General features: G+C 49.8%; 1 protein-coding gene across 2 annotated transcripts in view; it reads left to right on the forward strand.

Moving 5' to 3' along the window:
- Positions 1-1,511: 1,511 nt before the first annotated feature.
- CASKIN2 (CASK interacting protein 2) overlaps positions 1,512-15,307 on the forward strand; it is a 545,439-nt gene continuing 531,643 nt past the window's right edge. For both annotated transcript variants that reach the window (XM_069654797.1, XM_069654799.1), the window contains exon 1: positions 1,512-1,690. The gene's annotated coding sequence lies outside the window, so the exon portion shown is untranslated. The remainder of the gene's footprint in view (positions 1,691-15,307) is intronic.

Raw genomic sequence — 15,307 nt, forward strand, 5'->3', positions numbered from 1 at the left:
TCCATGGCCTCGCACCGATTGCAGGTGCACCAGGTGGAGACGTCGTCCACGCGACTCGGCTCAGGCTCTTGATCCGGAGATTGGTCCTCCCAACTATCGTCTGAAGCCCCTTCGTTTCCGCATCTTTCTCTTTCAGCCTCGGAATACTCTGGCTCACACTGGTAGGGCTGTATTGTTGTCATTATGGGAGAAAATTAAAACAGATAGTAATGATCGTACTAGTATCTGTTTGCACGGGCTACGAGCAACGAAGATGGCTGAACAGCGCAGAAACGAGTCACGGGAAATACAAAAAAAGACAGTGAAACGATTGAAAAAGCAACTCTGATGTCTGATGAGAAGTGGTCTGTTTATACTTATTGAGGAAAGAGGTGTCCTGCCATTTCCATGGAGACACGTCATTAGCTGGAGCGCAGAGAACGTTGACACGAAACGTGCATTGGCGTTGTGAAATGGGCCTTACGCGTCTAGTGATGTCAGCTTCAGGGGCAGGGGATATGATTTAGTGCCGCCCGGGCAGTTCACTTTAGGGTGATGCGGCAACGGATAAGATTTGCACAACATGGTCGCGGCCTGCTGCCTGATTTCGCATGTGTAAAAGTGAGGAAAACTACGGTAGGGTGCATAGGAAATGTTTGTACAATCGATCAACGTATGCTTAAAAACACATGCCCGAACGTTCGGGAAAATAATATTTTTGAATGCACTATTCCTTTAAAATCGCATTGGTCGTTTGGTTAAAATGACCAAATACATAGACCATACCATAACAAAGTCATTTAAGTGTTGCGAAAGCAGCACTTGACTCCAGTTAGCAAAACTGAATCACATTATTTTGCACTGCAGTCAGATGTTGTTTTGAAGCCAACGTTGCAAAAAGAGGAACCTCAGCACTCACTTAACCAAAGTATGCGATCCTGAGAAAATAGTTTTTAATTTCCTGAGGCTTATTTGGCAACACTAGAAGTGCCTAAGACTGATGCAGTACAAAAAACGTCTCTCATATTTCCACATAGGTCATAATAAGAGCGAGCATTCATATCCTGAACATCACTTTGTCTCTTGGTTTATTTCGGGCAACGTTTTAAATGTAATGTAATTTGCCTTGATCCCCTAAAGACTCATTCTGTGACGCACTGTTCTGTGATGTTGCTGCATATGCAAATTATAGGCCCCACATTTTTGCCGCCCAGGTGATCAGCGTCGCCCGCAAATCGTGGGGACTGCCATGATTATTATACGGCACACCTAAAACATGTGGACTCGCCCATCATGCCACCGAACGTCGGCCTGCTGCGGCATGTGTCACATTGGGCTCCCACTACTGAGTAAAGTTGAGAGCGTGCCCCGGCAGGTGAGGCCCGGCCTCCTCCTCCTCCTCGGGCTCCTGCTGCCTCCTGCACGGGGAGGGGATGGCTCTGGAGCTGGGCCAGGGCTGGGGAGAGCCCTGGTTCCCAATCAGGAGGCAGGGGAGGGGTTTATGGACAGGGAGCGGGCAGTGGGAGGCCTCTCTGGCCCAGAGGACACAGGGGGGGGACGAAGGCAGCGGGCCCGCCAGCGGGATCGGGGGTTGTAGACGAAACTGGGACATTAGGAGGCCGAGGCCCACACGGGGGTGTCCCTCGTCCGAACGGGGGTTCGATGCCAGTTCGAGGCCCAGGCCAGGACTCGGGCTGTAGACTTCTTGCAAGTAAGTAGCACTTTTATAGTCTCTCACTCTTTCTCCTGCGTCCCCTCCCCCCCCTCCTCCTCCAGTCTGGGGCTTGGAAAAGGATCAGAGAGAGAGAGAGAGAGAGAGAGCAGCGCGCAGGCACCGAGTATTAGTTGGAAAGCAGTGGGAAAGAAGGGCTGTTTCTGCGAGAGGCAGTGATGTCTCTGCGGGTGTTGCAGGAGTCAGTTCTGCCTGTGCGTTGTGGGTCACGGCGGTAGCAGCATAAGCCACCCTATGAGTATTGATGTGGCAACAGCAGGCATTCATATCTTTGTGTATGCGGAAGGGCTTGGGTGTGTGTATGTATTTGCGTGCACGTAACAGACAGCCGTGTGTGTGTATGTGTGTGTGTGTGTTATTTGGTGCCAGTGTCCCCGGCAAGTGGCAGCCCGTGATTGTGTTGGGGGGTTATCAGTCAGAGGGAAGTTCCCGTGTAGTCGCCGCCGCCCTAAACTTCGGGGCCTACGTAGAGAGCCTCCAGGGGGCTTCTGGATGAAAGGGGTCTAGCCAGAAAAACCCCTCTCTTCAAAGTGGAGTGCTGGTTGCACCAGGAAAGATACTTCGCACACTAACACCATAATCTAATTGCCATGAGGTTGAAAGTTTTGGGTATCAAATTATTCATGCTATGCCCTTTTTGTGTAAATACGACTCCTGTACTGTTTGTTTCTCTGCCCCCTCCATAGATATAGCTCTGTGAGAGTTGACCACCGGAGGGTAGCTCAGCAGGTTAAGTGGCTGCTGTTGAGAGCTGCAGGTTTGTATACCGGCATGGCCAACTTATCCTTTCACCCTTCTGTGGTCGTTCAGTGGGGGTCAAAGTTATAGTATATGAAAATGTTCTATGTACAGGGCTTCGGGGAAAGGACTATATAAATAACATATCATCGTTATTATTTGTATTTGGTATTTGGTTATACAGAATAACCTTTAACACGCAACCATGTTTAGAAAAATACATCCCAAAATATGTTATTATTTGAAAGGTATGTGTGTGGGAGGGGCTAGCCTTATTCTTTCTAGATTATTATGGGCAGTAATTGCCAATCGAATAATGGCTTTGACTGTCACAAATGCTGACCTATGACCAGCAACAGTGACCCCTAGAGTTCCTGGAGTCAAGACCTCCTGCTTGGATCTAGGAATTGGACCCAAGACTACTCCACAGGTCATGAACTCTAGCTTGGGGAAAGAAACCAAGACACAAACTACTGCCTAGAAGTGGGCATTGGCAGAAGCCCTACACCCCTAAATAACTCATTGCTAAGACTAACACCTCACAAATCTGTCCATCCTGGAACAAATCACTCAACTCTACATGAGTCCCAGAAAAGATCCGGCATTGGTGATGGGGCCTACCTAGAACAAGGATCTGAGCCTGACAATAAACCTGACAGAGAACTCTGCTTCCACGGGACTTCATACCTGCCACTTCCTCTGACAGCCACCTGATCTACCGCCACACTTAAGGCCTTTCTCCATGAAAGAACAGGCCTATCACAACAGCATCCACCAACGACAGGGTTGAGAACGCTTCCTGCGACTACAAGCTTCTAGGAAGTCAAGCCACTATGAAAACCTGAGACTCTACTCAACCTTCTGGACGCCATTGACCTCAAGCAACTTGTCAGAGAACCAACCCACCACAAGGGCAACAACCTTGACCTGGTACCACCACCACGCTAGTCATCCAATGTCTCGTCCCCTCTCACTGGCACTCCCTTGTCTGGACCATGTAGGCAGAGTCCTCTTGCTGCACCACACACCCCTCTTCGTTTCTGTGGCCAAACAAGTGACATCACTGCTCCTTCAAGAATGTTCCCATGGACACTGCAAGGAACCTTACCACCCTGCTCTCTGTGTTCCACACCCTGTCATCGGCCAGAACACACATTCAACCACGTCATAGCTGACCATCACACATGTACCCCTCAAACATAAGTACTGCGCACCTGATATACAGAAGAACTCCTTCACCTCAAGTATGCCATCCACAGACAAGTTGTGGATTCCACCAACAAGAATCGTCACCATTGGAAGCTTCCCGTCAGCACGCAGGGCACTCATCACCTCTGCCAAAGCAAACTACTGCACAATAACCATCCTGGAAATATTCAACAGGAGTAGCTGGATACTAATTATTTATTTATTTATTTATTTATTTATTTATTTATTTGCATTTGTATAGCGCACTTGCAGCCCGGAGGCATCAAGGTCTATGCTGTGAGGCACTGTATGAGAGAGACCCTGTCAGACCCTGCAACTCCCAGACAAATGGACCCCATGAACAACTTCTTTACAGACATAAGATCAATACATTGACCAGCTCAAACAAACCGCAGAGATTTCGCCCATACCACTACACACCATATCAAGATGAGCTGAATTCAGTTTAATTACTCCAGAAGCCCTGTCCAACACTGTCACCACCCCCAAGCCCACTGCCTATTAAGACGACATACCACTCCCTTCTATGTGAAGGTCATCACAGGAAAGCACCTGCACTCCTAGTCAGCATCAACGTACACCTTACTCAAGGCACCTTCCCAGCCATTCTGAAAATGAGACGGACACTCCCTTCTCTCTGCTGAACAAACCTACACTCAGTTAGGATGACCTAGTAAACTATCGCCCTATCTCGCATGTCGCCTTACTTGATAAAATGGAGGACTATTGCCATCCAGTTCTACACAAGAATCACTTGATATCTCCTATAGGACTACCAATCTCAATTCTGATCATGATGAAGGACAGACCACCACCACCCAAGTTATTGATTATGCTCTTCATGTCCTGGTCAACGGGTTCTGCGTCTATGGGCCGTGCACAAAAGGTTGCACCAACGATTGCAGCACAAAAGGCTGCATTCCGCAGGTGCAGCTCTTTCCCAGTCCCTGTCGCGGGGTTCTCTCATCTGAACCCTCAGCCGCTATGTGGCACCCTCCTCCCCATCCACCCACTCCCTCCCTCACTTACCTGTTGCGGGCTGTGGCCTCCACCTGCTTGCTGCTTCTCTCCTTGTGCTGTCTGGGCAGTGCAGCCCCTTATGCCCAGGCAACAACACAGCATGCTTTTTTGTGCGCCATTTGGTGTCCAGAGTTTCTGAGGCAGCTCTATCCACACAGTGTACCGGTCAAAGGGGACACTTGCCTACTTGTCCTACTCCACCACCATGAGTACCGTTGATCATGACTCCCTCAATATCGTTGCCATACACATGGGCTTCAGAGTAGTTCTGCAGTGTTTTCTCATCTACCTCTTCTAACGGACATCAGTTGGTCCAGATGGCTCCCAACAGATCCCAGTGCTGCCCAGTAACCTGCAGAGTTCCACAAAGCTCTATTTTGTCTCTTGTCATCTTCACCCTTTACACAAAACCAATGGGGGAACTAATTGGCATCACCATCTAGACACACCTAAACATAGATAACCCGCAAATATATTTGATGACCAATTTTCTCAGCGACATCCATTGCCTTAAGCAATGACTGTACCTCATCAAAACCTGGACATCCACTGCCTCCTTGACGCTCAACCTGACAAAGACCACATGGTTCTCCTAGGAAACCCGCCCAAGTCCAGAATTAGCTGACAGAAATAAAGCTTGATGGATGCACGCCTCCACTTCCAGGTAGTGCAAAATGTCTCCGCTTAACTACCGGATTACTTTTCATTCAAAAGACATGCATCCAAAGAACATGGCACCAGTCCGCAACCGTTTGCAAAGTTGGCTCTTTCATCCCTGCCATGAGTTTTATAATGGATGCCCAAGGCCTGGTCATCACCACCTGGACGTTGTCAATGCACTCCTTGCAGGGGTCCCAGATGCTACCTTCACCCATTTGAAAGTTGTCCAGTATGTTGCAGCACAACTCTTCGCAGTACTAAGTAAATTCAACCACATCATTCCCATCACCATGAACTGCACTGGCTGCCCCTTTAATCACACATAGAGTTTCAAGACTGCTTGCATCATCTAGAAAGGCCATTGCAACAAAAATGCCGCTCTACCTGACCTAGACACTGCCCATCTCCGGAGGCCGGCACACCACCACAAGTCAGGACACTGCCAGGTTGGAAGCAAACTACTGCAAGAGGTAGGACAAACTATTTACCCTACCACTGGAAAGTAACCAATGCAGAACAGACCAGCTTCATCCATTCCACACTTCCGCAAGGACCTGAAGACACTGCTCTCCATAGAACATGTATCCCATTACTGCCCCTCCTCCCCCGTTTCCCTGTTACCCCTACTCCTGACAGGCACCTTTGCTACCCCGGCACGCTATCTGCTACCCTTGGGTGTGCCCCCCTTTTTCTTTACAGCGCTCTGCTGCTTTCCAGCTAGGTTTGCGGCATAATAATTACATCCATACAAATATACACTCCACCACCTGGTCATTACTCTGTGTGGCCTAGAAAGAAGAGTGCTGTATCCAGAGAGCACAGAGGAGTTGCACAATGGGGACTGGCATTCTCAGAACACCGACACTCGAGTGCTGTGGCTGCCAAGAAGGAGCTGGGTCCACACACATCCCCAGATGCCAGTAGCTTAGTCCTGGGACAAGGGAACTGGGCTTATGTGCACTTTCAGCCTGCAATGAGGAGCCTGGCACTGACAAAGCACCGGCTGTGTCACACACTGCTCTGGAACCAGCGTTTGGTCACATATCCCCCGGAAGTTGGGAGTGCCACCATGGAACAAAGTGGACACCTGGTGCACACTGTGGTGACACTTGTACCTCTGTGTGGTATGCAAACTCGTCCATGAAAAAGAGGAACTGGGTGCTGTTTGAAAGTGTGAATCACAGAGCGCTGCATACGTTAAATCCTAATAAAGGGTTTTTATTTGTATGCGGCAGCCTGACACTAATGAAAGGCTTTGCCATAATGTGATGTGATTGTTAAGTCATAGCAGAGCTTCACAGGCCCCAGCTCATTCTCCAAGTCTGTTTCTTTCAAGTGCCATCTTGTATGACTGTGATGCGGGCAGACCCAAGTGTGAGATGGGGAGTGCTAATGGACCCCTTCCTTGTCAAGTCACAGCTCACTAAAAAGGGGCCATTAGCATTCCAAAGCTCCTCATTCTGTGTACACTCCATCAGGGATCTGAAACCTTTGGCTCGCCAGATGTTTTGGACTACAGCTCCCATCAGCCCTAAGCAGCATAGTCAATAGTGAGGAATCATGGAAGTTGTAGTCCAAAACATCTGGAGAGCCACAGGTTGCAGACCCATAGTTAATGCTTCTATCGCATAAACGTGTTTTTTTTTAAACTTACCAACGCTCAATAGTCTGTAATGTGTCTAATTTGTTGATAATGCATGTGTGTTTTTATTCGTAAGATGCTTGTGTGAAACAGTGACTTATGTGGTGTGAAACGTATACAGAGATATCTGGTTGTCTTGTGCGAGGAAACACGTTTTAAAGCATACGGGTGGTGTAATTTGTATACAGACTGCTTGATTTCAAGAATAAGTGGTGTTTAAAATCAATGTTAAAAACAAGGAAAGGGGGTGTTTAAAAAAATAAACGGCTCATGAGCATGGGTAGCTTGAGTGTGCCACGGATGGGTGGTGCACCCAGGATATGGGACTCTGGCGTGGAGCGATGCATCCACAGAACTCCAGGAGTCACTCTAGTCTAGAACGAGCAATTGGGCGCTCACAGAAACCCAGTATTCACTAGTAAGGCTCAGAGAGCATAGATACCCACCACCCTTGCGTGCAGGGAAGACCCAGACATTTCCAGAAGAGGAGTCACTTTCTCCTCTTGAGCACAAGAGTGTGCAGCGTTTACAATGATTTCCCATGCAATTCAGGATGCATACATGTGAAGAGCGGAGTGAGGTTGGGGCATAATTGGAGGTTTCATGACCTGGTGCAAACCTTATGCTGCCACTTCTTGTCAAACGCACCCCAACTTCAGAATCTTTAGTAGAGGAAGGTTTTGGATCTGAAGGGCGTGCTTTCTGTATTGACATGCATGGAGGTTTTTTGACAGACTAAGCATACATTTGAATTTAGGCTAAAGGGCTTGGTTGCCTGAAAGTCCAGAAGGAGGAACCATGTTTGGCTTAGTGGGAGTGACCGTGACCTCATATGTCTGTTCACCCCATAACAGGTGGTGCAGAGAATTCAGGGACTGAAATCAATCTTAAGTTAACAAATGAAGACATTTGTTCCCGGGCAGGGGGTTTGCACAGTTTCAGGTCCAATGATAAACCTTTCTATGAAGGCATGTAATAGCAATGTTGTGTGTGGATTATAACACAATGTGGGCATGTGATCCCCAGCTGTCGTTTGACCCGAGTGCCCCTTCTCACGGGCACCAACTGACTCCTAAAGGGCGTCTTGCCTTTTTTCATAGCAGTAAGCAGACTCCCCCTTCCTTACTGTATGTGCCCTGTGAACCTCACCTTTCTGCCATGTTTGACTCTGTGTAGCGTTACTGCCATACACGTGCTCTCTGCTGACAATACGCTGGACGCTTAAACTATGTATTGGGCTTTGGCCTCTGGGGCCTGCAGCTGCAGCATGCTGCTTGGCTAGCAGGTATAAAAGTGCACATATGCAAAGTAGTATTACCTTCAGTGCTTTAAGTTTGATGCACAATCAAGGTATGGGGGCGGGGCTCTGGAAATAGGATGTGGCTAAATTGTGCTGGGTTTGGCCTGAATGAGAGGCTGGTGACTTGAGCAAGAACAACCTGCCTCAAACAACCACTACATCATGAAACCCTGCAACACATGTACTTTGGACACACAGCACGGTCTCCAGAGGTATTGTGTGTATGCAGTCTGCACTCTTTAAACACAACTCCCTCTGATTCAGTTTCCAAATAGACTGCACTCTGTAAATACATCTCTTTCTAACTCTGTATATAGGACAAATGGCACCTAGGTAAAATGCTTGGTGCTTTGAATAAAATCTAAGAGCATTTTGGGAACATAGAAGCAAACCCATCATGCCTGGAGAGGGGCAGCCCCACCATTAAGGCTGAAAAGGTGAGGCCCTGTCCTCTGCCAGGCAAGCCTTTGCCAAATGAATGCAGAGATCAGAGAGGATGCTGCTCTCTACACAGGGCTGCCTGGCCGGGGGGTGGGGGGGAGTGCCTGTAGCCAATTGAGCTGGGTTCGTCAAGGGGGCGTGGCCACGCCCCTGCCGTTAGGCCACACCCCCTTGATGAGCCTCAGCTCATTTTCTAGTGCCACTTAACTTAAGGCACTGGTGCCATGGCTGTTAAATGAAAGGGTGGTGGGGGTTCGAACCCCCAGGGATGGCGCTATAAGTGTACAGAGAATCCCCAATTGTATTATGCCGACGTGTAAAGTGCAACCCATTCTTGCGAGAGTGCGAGAGTGCGCTCATAGCTGCCGGCTGCCGGCAGCGCAACCACTCATACTGGGAGTGGGTTTTCAAATGGAGAAAGCCCCGGGACAGAGCACCTAATTGCGGGACAGGCCGAACAGGGACATCTGTCCATCTTACATCTGGAGCGATTCTCTCCCCTTTCTGGGAATTGGCTGCATGGCTACTACCCTTTTGCCCACCCCCACTCCTCCTAACTCCCTTGGTGTGCTTTATTTGGATCGGGCTGGATTTCCCTGGATTCTGAACCCCCCCCCCCCACAAACTCCCCCGAAAAAAAAATCTGCATGGATACCGAATCCACGGAGAGCAAAAGCCCCTGGCCCTGCCGTGTACCGCAACTTGCCTTCTTTGTCTAGCATTTAAGCACATTAAAATGTGATTAACGTGAGATGGCTTAGTTGCAGAAATGGCTGTGTGACTAATTCGGAGTGGCTAGTGTTCATGAATTGACGCCAATAGTGACTAGTATGCATAAAGATACGTGCTGACTTGTGCATGTTTCAAGCCCTTTCTTTTAAGGGTGTTTTTCCTCGATTTAAAAAAAAAGATAACACTTTTGACAAGACTTGCTTGCTTGCCATCCCCTCTCTACCTCCCCCGAGATGGAATCCCTGGGTCTTTTGTTTCTTTTCATTCTTTCTTCTTTTCCGTTTCCTGCCCTGTCGATGTATGTTGAATGGTAGAGTAACAGCATTTCAAAGCGTGGTTGGAATACATTTAAGGGGCAGTGCAAATCAGCGAGTTATTCACCTGCATTCAGTAAACGAATGATCAGGCCACACGGGCGTAAGAGGTGTGGGGGTCCCCTGCTGTCTGCCTGCGCTGGCATAATCTGTAGCTATTAACCACCTGCAGGGAAGCGCTAATGGTGTATGTATATAGCGCTTCGCGGCAGCTGGGCGAGTTCACTCAAGACGTATTTGTTTGATTTGATGATGGGCTGATCAAATGACACTGGGGAATTTCAAGCAGAGCACCGAGAAGCCAGCTCTGGGCTCTAGTGTGCGTTTGGTGTCCAGCTACTCCGGTAAGTCGCTCCCCTTGCCCAAGGACAACTGCGACCGACCGAGTGGCTGCTTTTTGTGAGGCCGATTCTGAAGGGAGCTTGTGGAAAGGGGGGCAGCAGCCTGCTTGAGGGTAGGGCACGTGATTTCAGCAGCGACCGTGCACATGGCAGCTGTACACGGCAGCAGAGTTCTCCAGGAATATGCCCCTGCTACACCCCCCATCAGCGGTCCGTGGGGTGGCGGGGTTCTCTTCCCGTCATCAGAGACCTTATGCTTCCAGAATGCCTGACTTCATTGTGGAGTCTGACGAAAGCGATCTGAGTACGACGAGAAGACTCGTCTTACTTAAATAAAGACCTGTAGCCCCTGTTTTCCTGCTTGAAAATAAAATTGCTGCTAACAGGAGATGGGCTTCAACCAGAGTTATTAACTGGACACCGACACCAACGTGGATTTTATAGGCCTGGGAGGATAGCTCAGCGGCAACGTGTTCGCCTTGGAAGCAAGACGACACGAAACAACACAGGATCGATCTCTGGGTCCACACTTAGAAACCTCTGGGTATTTAAGCGTGTTATAAATATGCAACTAAGACAAAAAAACAAAAAACAATTATGCAACTAAAAAACAAACAATTCCTGTAACAGCACCTCGATGCACGCGGGTTGTGTGAGCGCTTTAAAAAAATGCTACATGGGGATTCCACCGGGGACCGCTCTTTATTTAAAAAAATACTAACTCTAATCCCCTTCCTAAACTTTCCCTGACGTGAGTTCCGACTAAATGGGGATATGCTCCGTCAGCCCACCCTTCCCTGAAGGGGTCACAGGGAACCCTAGGGTGAGGCTGATGCAAGGATGGGTTCCGTGGGTGGTCCCACCTCCCTAGGCAGGCCGTGCTTTCTTCCGCTACCTCACGCCAGGGTACCTACCCTCTACTTCCTTATACATACACCATACACCTAACCTTCTTGATGTTTGCTACTTAATATTTCACCCTAAATACATGTTCCCGCTCTACAATGTCCCTACTTAACATTTCTACTAGTTATAAATATTTACACTACTTTAACACTTACTATACATTTAACTATATACATATGTACAAAACAGAAACGATGACCATCAACTTATAAAACATAGAACACATTATATCACAATGGGGGTGACTGCTGCAGTCAGTCATGCCCTTTCAGTACCTTCAAGGGGTGTTTCAGGGGATTGGCTGGGGCCTGCCCCCGCTGCTGCTTTCTTCTGGGTAGCCCCACCCACACTCACCAGGCAGCCTGCGCTCTGATGAAGACCCAGGAGGTCCCCCTGTGTATGTGGCGGCTCACCCTCTCCCATCTGTGATTGACTTCCTTATGATGAAAAGTAAGCAGCATTCTTCAGGCCACTGCAACTATTCTGGGTGGACCCATTTCTACACCGCGCCCGTACTTCAGACGGCGTCCCCTTTGTCATGGGGACGCCACCATGATCACCAGCGCACCCGTGGTCTTTGGATCTTCCCGTCCTGCTCCTGCAGCATTGCGTCAACGAGACGCAGGGGGCGGGCTGTTGTAGATTCACCCTGGCCACGAAGACTGAGCGGTCTGGGACATTTTCTCTTCACCTGGGTTGGCCCGGCAGCCCAAGGCTTTTTTCTACACATGGGTCGCTGCGGCGCCACATCATTGGTGGGTGTTGTGGGCTGCCTCCGGTCTCTGGGGCAGCCCACCGATGCAGTCAGGATCAACCGACACGGCGAATGCACTGCGCTCCGCTGATCGATTGTAGGGGAGCACCCTATGGCGCCCGGAGTGACCAGGCGCAATCCTCACAGGGCGGGGGGGTCACCCCCAGTTACCCGCAGCCGTGGCTCCGAGGGCACTCGGGCTGCGCTGCACACTAGGCCACGACCACGTGGCAATCACACACAGGACACACCAAAGCGCAGACACGAGTTGCCGCTTCCTGGGGCTGTGCTACTCTGCCCTCGCAGTGCCAGCAGAGCCCCTTTTATTAAGTGAGCGTCATGACACAGTCATGACACTCACGTCGGTGCAAAACACTAGACCACCACAGAACAGTGGGCAGGGTGAACTTCCTCTGCATTCACCTTCCAGGCAGCCCCGCCTGTGAGGACTTAGCGGCAGGGCCCACCTCATCAGCCACAAGGTGGGCCCACACAGGAGCACGGTTGAGCTGCCACGTTTGGGTCGCTCCCCCCTATTCGGCCATGACTGCGCAGCATCTTTGGCCCGGGCAGCCCCATGCACAATGCCTGGGTCCATTAATCTTCCTGGGGCCCGTCTGGTGTAGTGCCGGGACAGGCCGACAGCTGCCACAGCCCTGTGGGAGCCCAGGCTGCTCCAATGCAGGACGGCCCTTCCACCGGGTCCCCTCCTCCCCACATGGCCTGGTGTACTGATGTCTGTGGGGTATGGGGGTTGCCACTCGAGGCCACTGCCCCCCTCCTGGGGGTATTATTTTGTTCCATCCCCTCTGGTTTCTCCTTCCCACTCTCTATTTTTCCTCTCACCTCTTCAACTGTCTTTCTTTTTCAAATCTTATTTAGATTCCTTTCTGCCCTGCCCAGCCCAGCCCAGCCCATTCCTGGGAAGGGGAGGCCTGTCCCTTTGTTGTTTCCTTCTTTTTCCAACATTCCATGAAGCCCCCATGGTGGGTTGGATCACACACACATACACATAAACAAACATACACACACTACATCAAATAAAAGACTTTATTCCCCTAGCGTCTAGGCCCTTTTTCTAGGTTTTCTCTTAGGGCACAGCATGCAACCCTTGGTAGCCGAGCACTGTTTGGGCCACGGTCTACAGACACCCTTTCCTACCCGGAATGCTGCTTACTTTACATCAGAACGGACGCGTTGACCTCTCGGTCTTCAGTGGAAACCCTCTGTCGCTTGAGGTAGGGGTGGTTGCCTGCATCAGTCAGTGCCACATAACATCTGCTGGGTGGAGGGGACAGGAGCATACCGTACAATACTTGAGAACACTTAAGCGGGGGCTTTTGCACCAGAGACGGGGAGTTTTTTTCCACATTGACTTCCGGGAGAGTTCATTGGTATCCGCGGGAGTTGAGCAGCCTTTCTTAAGGAGCCCAATACTACCCCCAACTCCAGCTGCTAATCTACTCCAGTGACGGAATGGCAGTCCATTTGAACTTTGTTTTAAATGTAATGTGTCATGATGGCCGCGGCTTTCAGTCTTGCCCCTTGGCATGCTGCGTCTCTTCGCAGCTGATGAGCAACCTCGGGTGTGCGTTTTTTTTCTGCCGATTTTATCTGGGGTCCTTTACTGTGCAGCCGCCTTTCGTATGTAACTGCCGCAGAGCTTTCCCTCTTATTTCATGGTAACATTTAACCTTGTGCGTGTTTTTGAAACTGCCATAGATCCATGTTTTTCTATTAGCCTCTAGTTTCACGCCAGCCAGTCGGGTACTGAGGAAAGGGTGCGGTTTTCTTTCCACTCTTCCTTGCCTTGGACTCCTGCCTCTCCCAAGTACCCATTTCCCTTGAATTGCTCTGCTTCAGCGCCTCACAGCCCTAGTCCGGCTTTGACTCCTCTGGCCACAGAAATAGAAGAGGGGCTCCGTGTGGAATCATCTGTTTCTATTTCTATGGCAGCCACCTGCTCCTCGCTACTGACTTTACATACACTAAGAGCAGTAGCACCCCTGCGGCAGGGGCAGCCACTTCATGTTTCCCCGGGTGGTGTGGGGTGGGAATGGGGGGAGAGAGGGTGGCGCCGCCCGTTAAAAAAAAGTCCCATTTAAAGTATAGGTACTTTTACGCAGATGGCTTTTCCCATGGGTGCCCGAGCCCGGGAGCACTGGCGTACTCGACGCCCCTGCCCTGAGGTAGGATTGCCAGTGTGCTAATAGCCCTGACCAGGGGTGTTGCTAGGTCTGGAAAAGACCTGGGGCTACGCTAATGTTGGAACTGTTGGGACTGGGGCCTAGCTAACCTTCTGGTTGTAGCTCCTGAGATTCTATCCGGGGCTACAACCAAAAAACCAGGAGCTATAGCCCCCTTAGCTCCACCCTAGCAACGCCTCTGGCCTTGACACCTGCATTCAGTGTGCAAGCCCGGCCATTAACGTGGGCGTTAAAGCCGCATGCATTATATGGTAGCATACCCTTTGAGAACATTGCAATTGCCTCTGTCTGTGTCCAACAGTGCACGAGAAGCTATTTTGTGCTGGTTATGAAGGGATGGATGCAGAGCATCTGGCATTGACAATATGACATATTACAAGGTGTGATTACATCGTAAGAGCTGGGATGGACCTAATGCTTATGGTGTAAGATGTTAATATCAGCTGGTTTTAACTTACTTGGTGCAGAAATGTTGGTCCATAACTGACCTGTTGCGATCGGGGTCCAAATCGAGAGTGTGCCTTTGTTTCCAGGAATTCAAGCAAGCACTCCCTTGATCGAAGATCTAATCTAGGATACAAAGTGCCACTGTTCCCCTCCCCCCTCCCCATGGGTAGCGAGCCCAAACATTCAGGCAAAACACGAAGCATGCTGGAGCAGTCATGAGGTACACAAACACAGAGGACTTTTGTAGACTTATTTCCAGAAAGACCTGCAATGAACAACAGGAAAAACAATCCTGGCAAAGCATGATGCAGCCTGTGTAAAAGACCTCAAACAAACTCAGGAGATGGGTTTCTGCCATGTCTGCCTCCCCTGCTCTTGCCTTAAAGGGGAACAAAGAACAACAATAACTCTTCACCCTGACGGAGAATAAAATAACTAAAAACCCAAAAACCCACAGTTCAACAACAGACTGGAACTCATACGGCTCTCTCTTGTAGTAAGACTCCACCAGGGAAGTCCCCACTAATACCAAAACCCTGCTAAACAAAAAACTTGATTCTAAATGTTCTTCCCCCTATGTTGCACACGGACCACCTTGCACCACAACTTTGGTCCTACTAAGAATACATTAACCTTGACAGAGCTATCAGAGCTCCCGCCTTAAGCTCGATCACCCCCATCCTTCACACTCCACTCCCTGCACACACGCCAACCCCTTACCTGGCCTTGCAGCACTGTCATGGATCAGATCTTAATAAAGCACATACCAAGTGTTTCAGCCAAACCACACATTGGAAGTATACCGCCGCCCAGGACTGCAGGATATTAGGCCTGGATTAATTTACCCCTACAGGTTTTGCACCTGCCCCCTCACTGGTCCCAGCA

This window comes from Ambystoma mexicanum, chromosome 3q (assembly GCF_040938575.1).
Source record: "Ambystoma mexicanum isolate Mex_15411 chromosome 3q, UKY_AmexF1_1, whole genome shotgun sequence".
NCBI classification, from domain to species: domain Eukaryota; kingdom Metazoa; phylum Chordata; class Amphibia; order Caudata; family Ambystomatidae; genus Ambystoma; species Ambystoma mexicanum.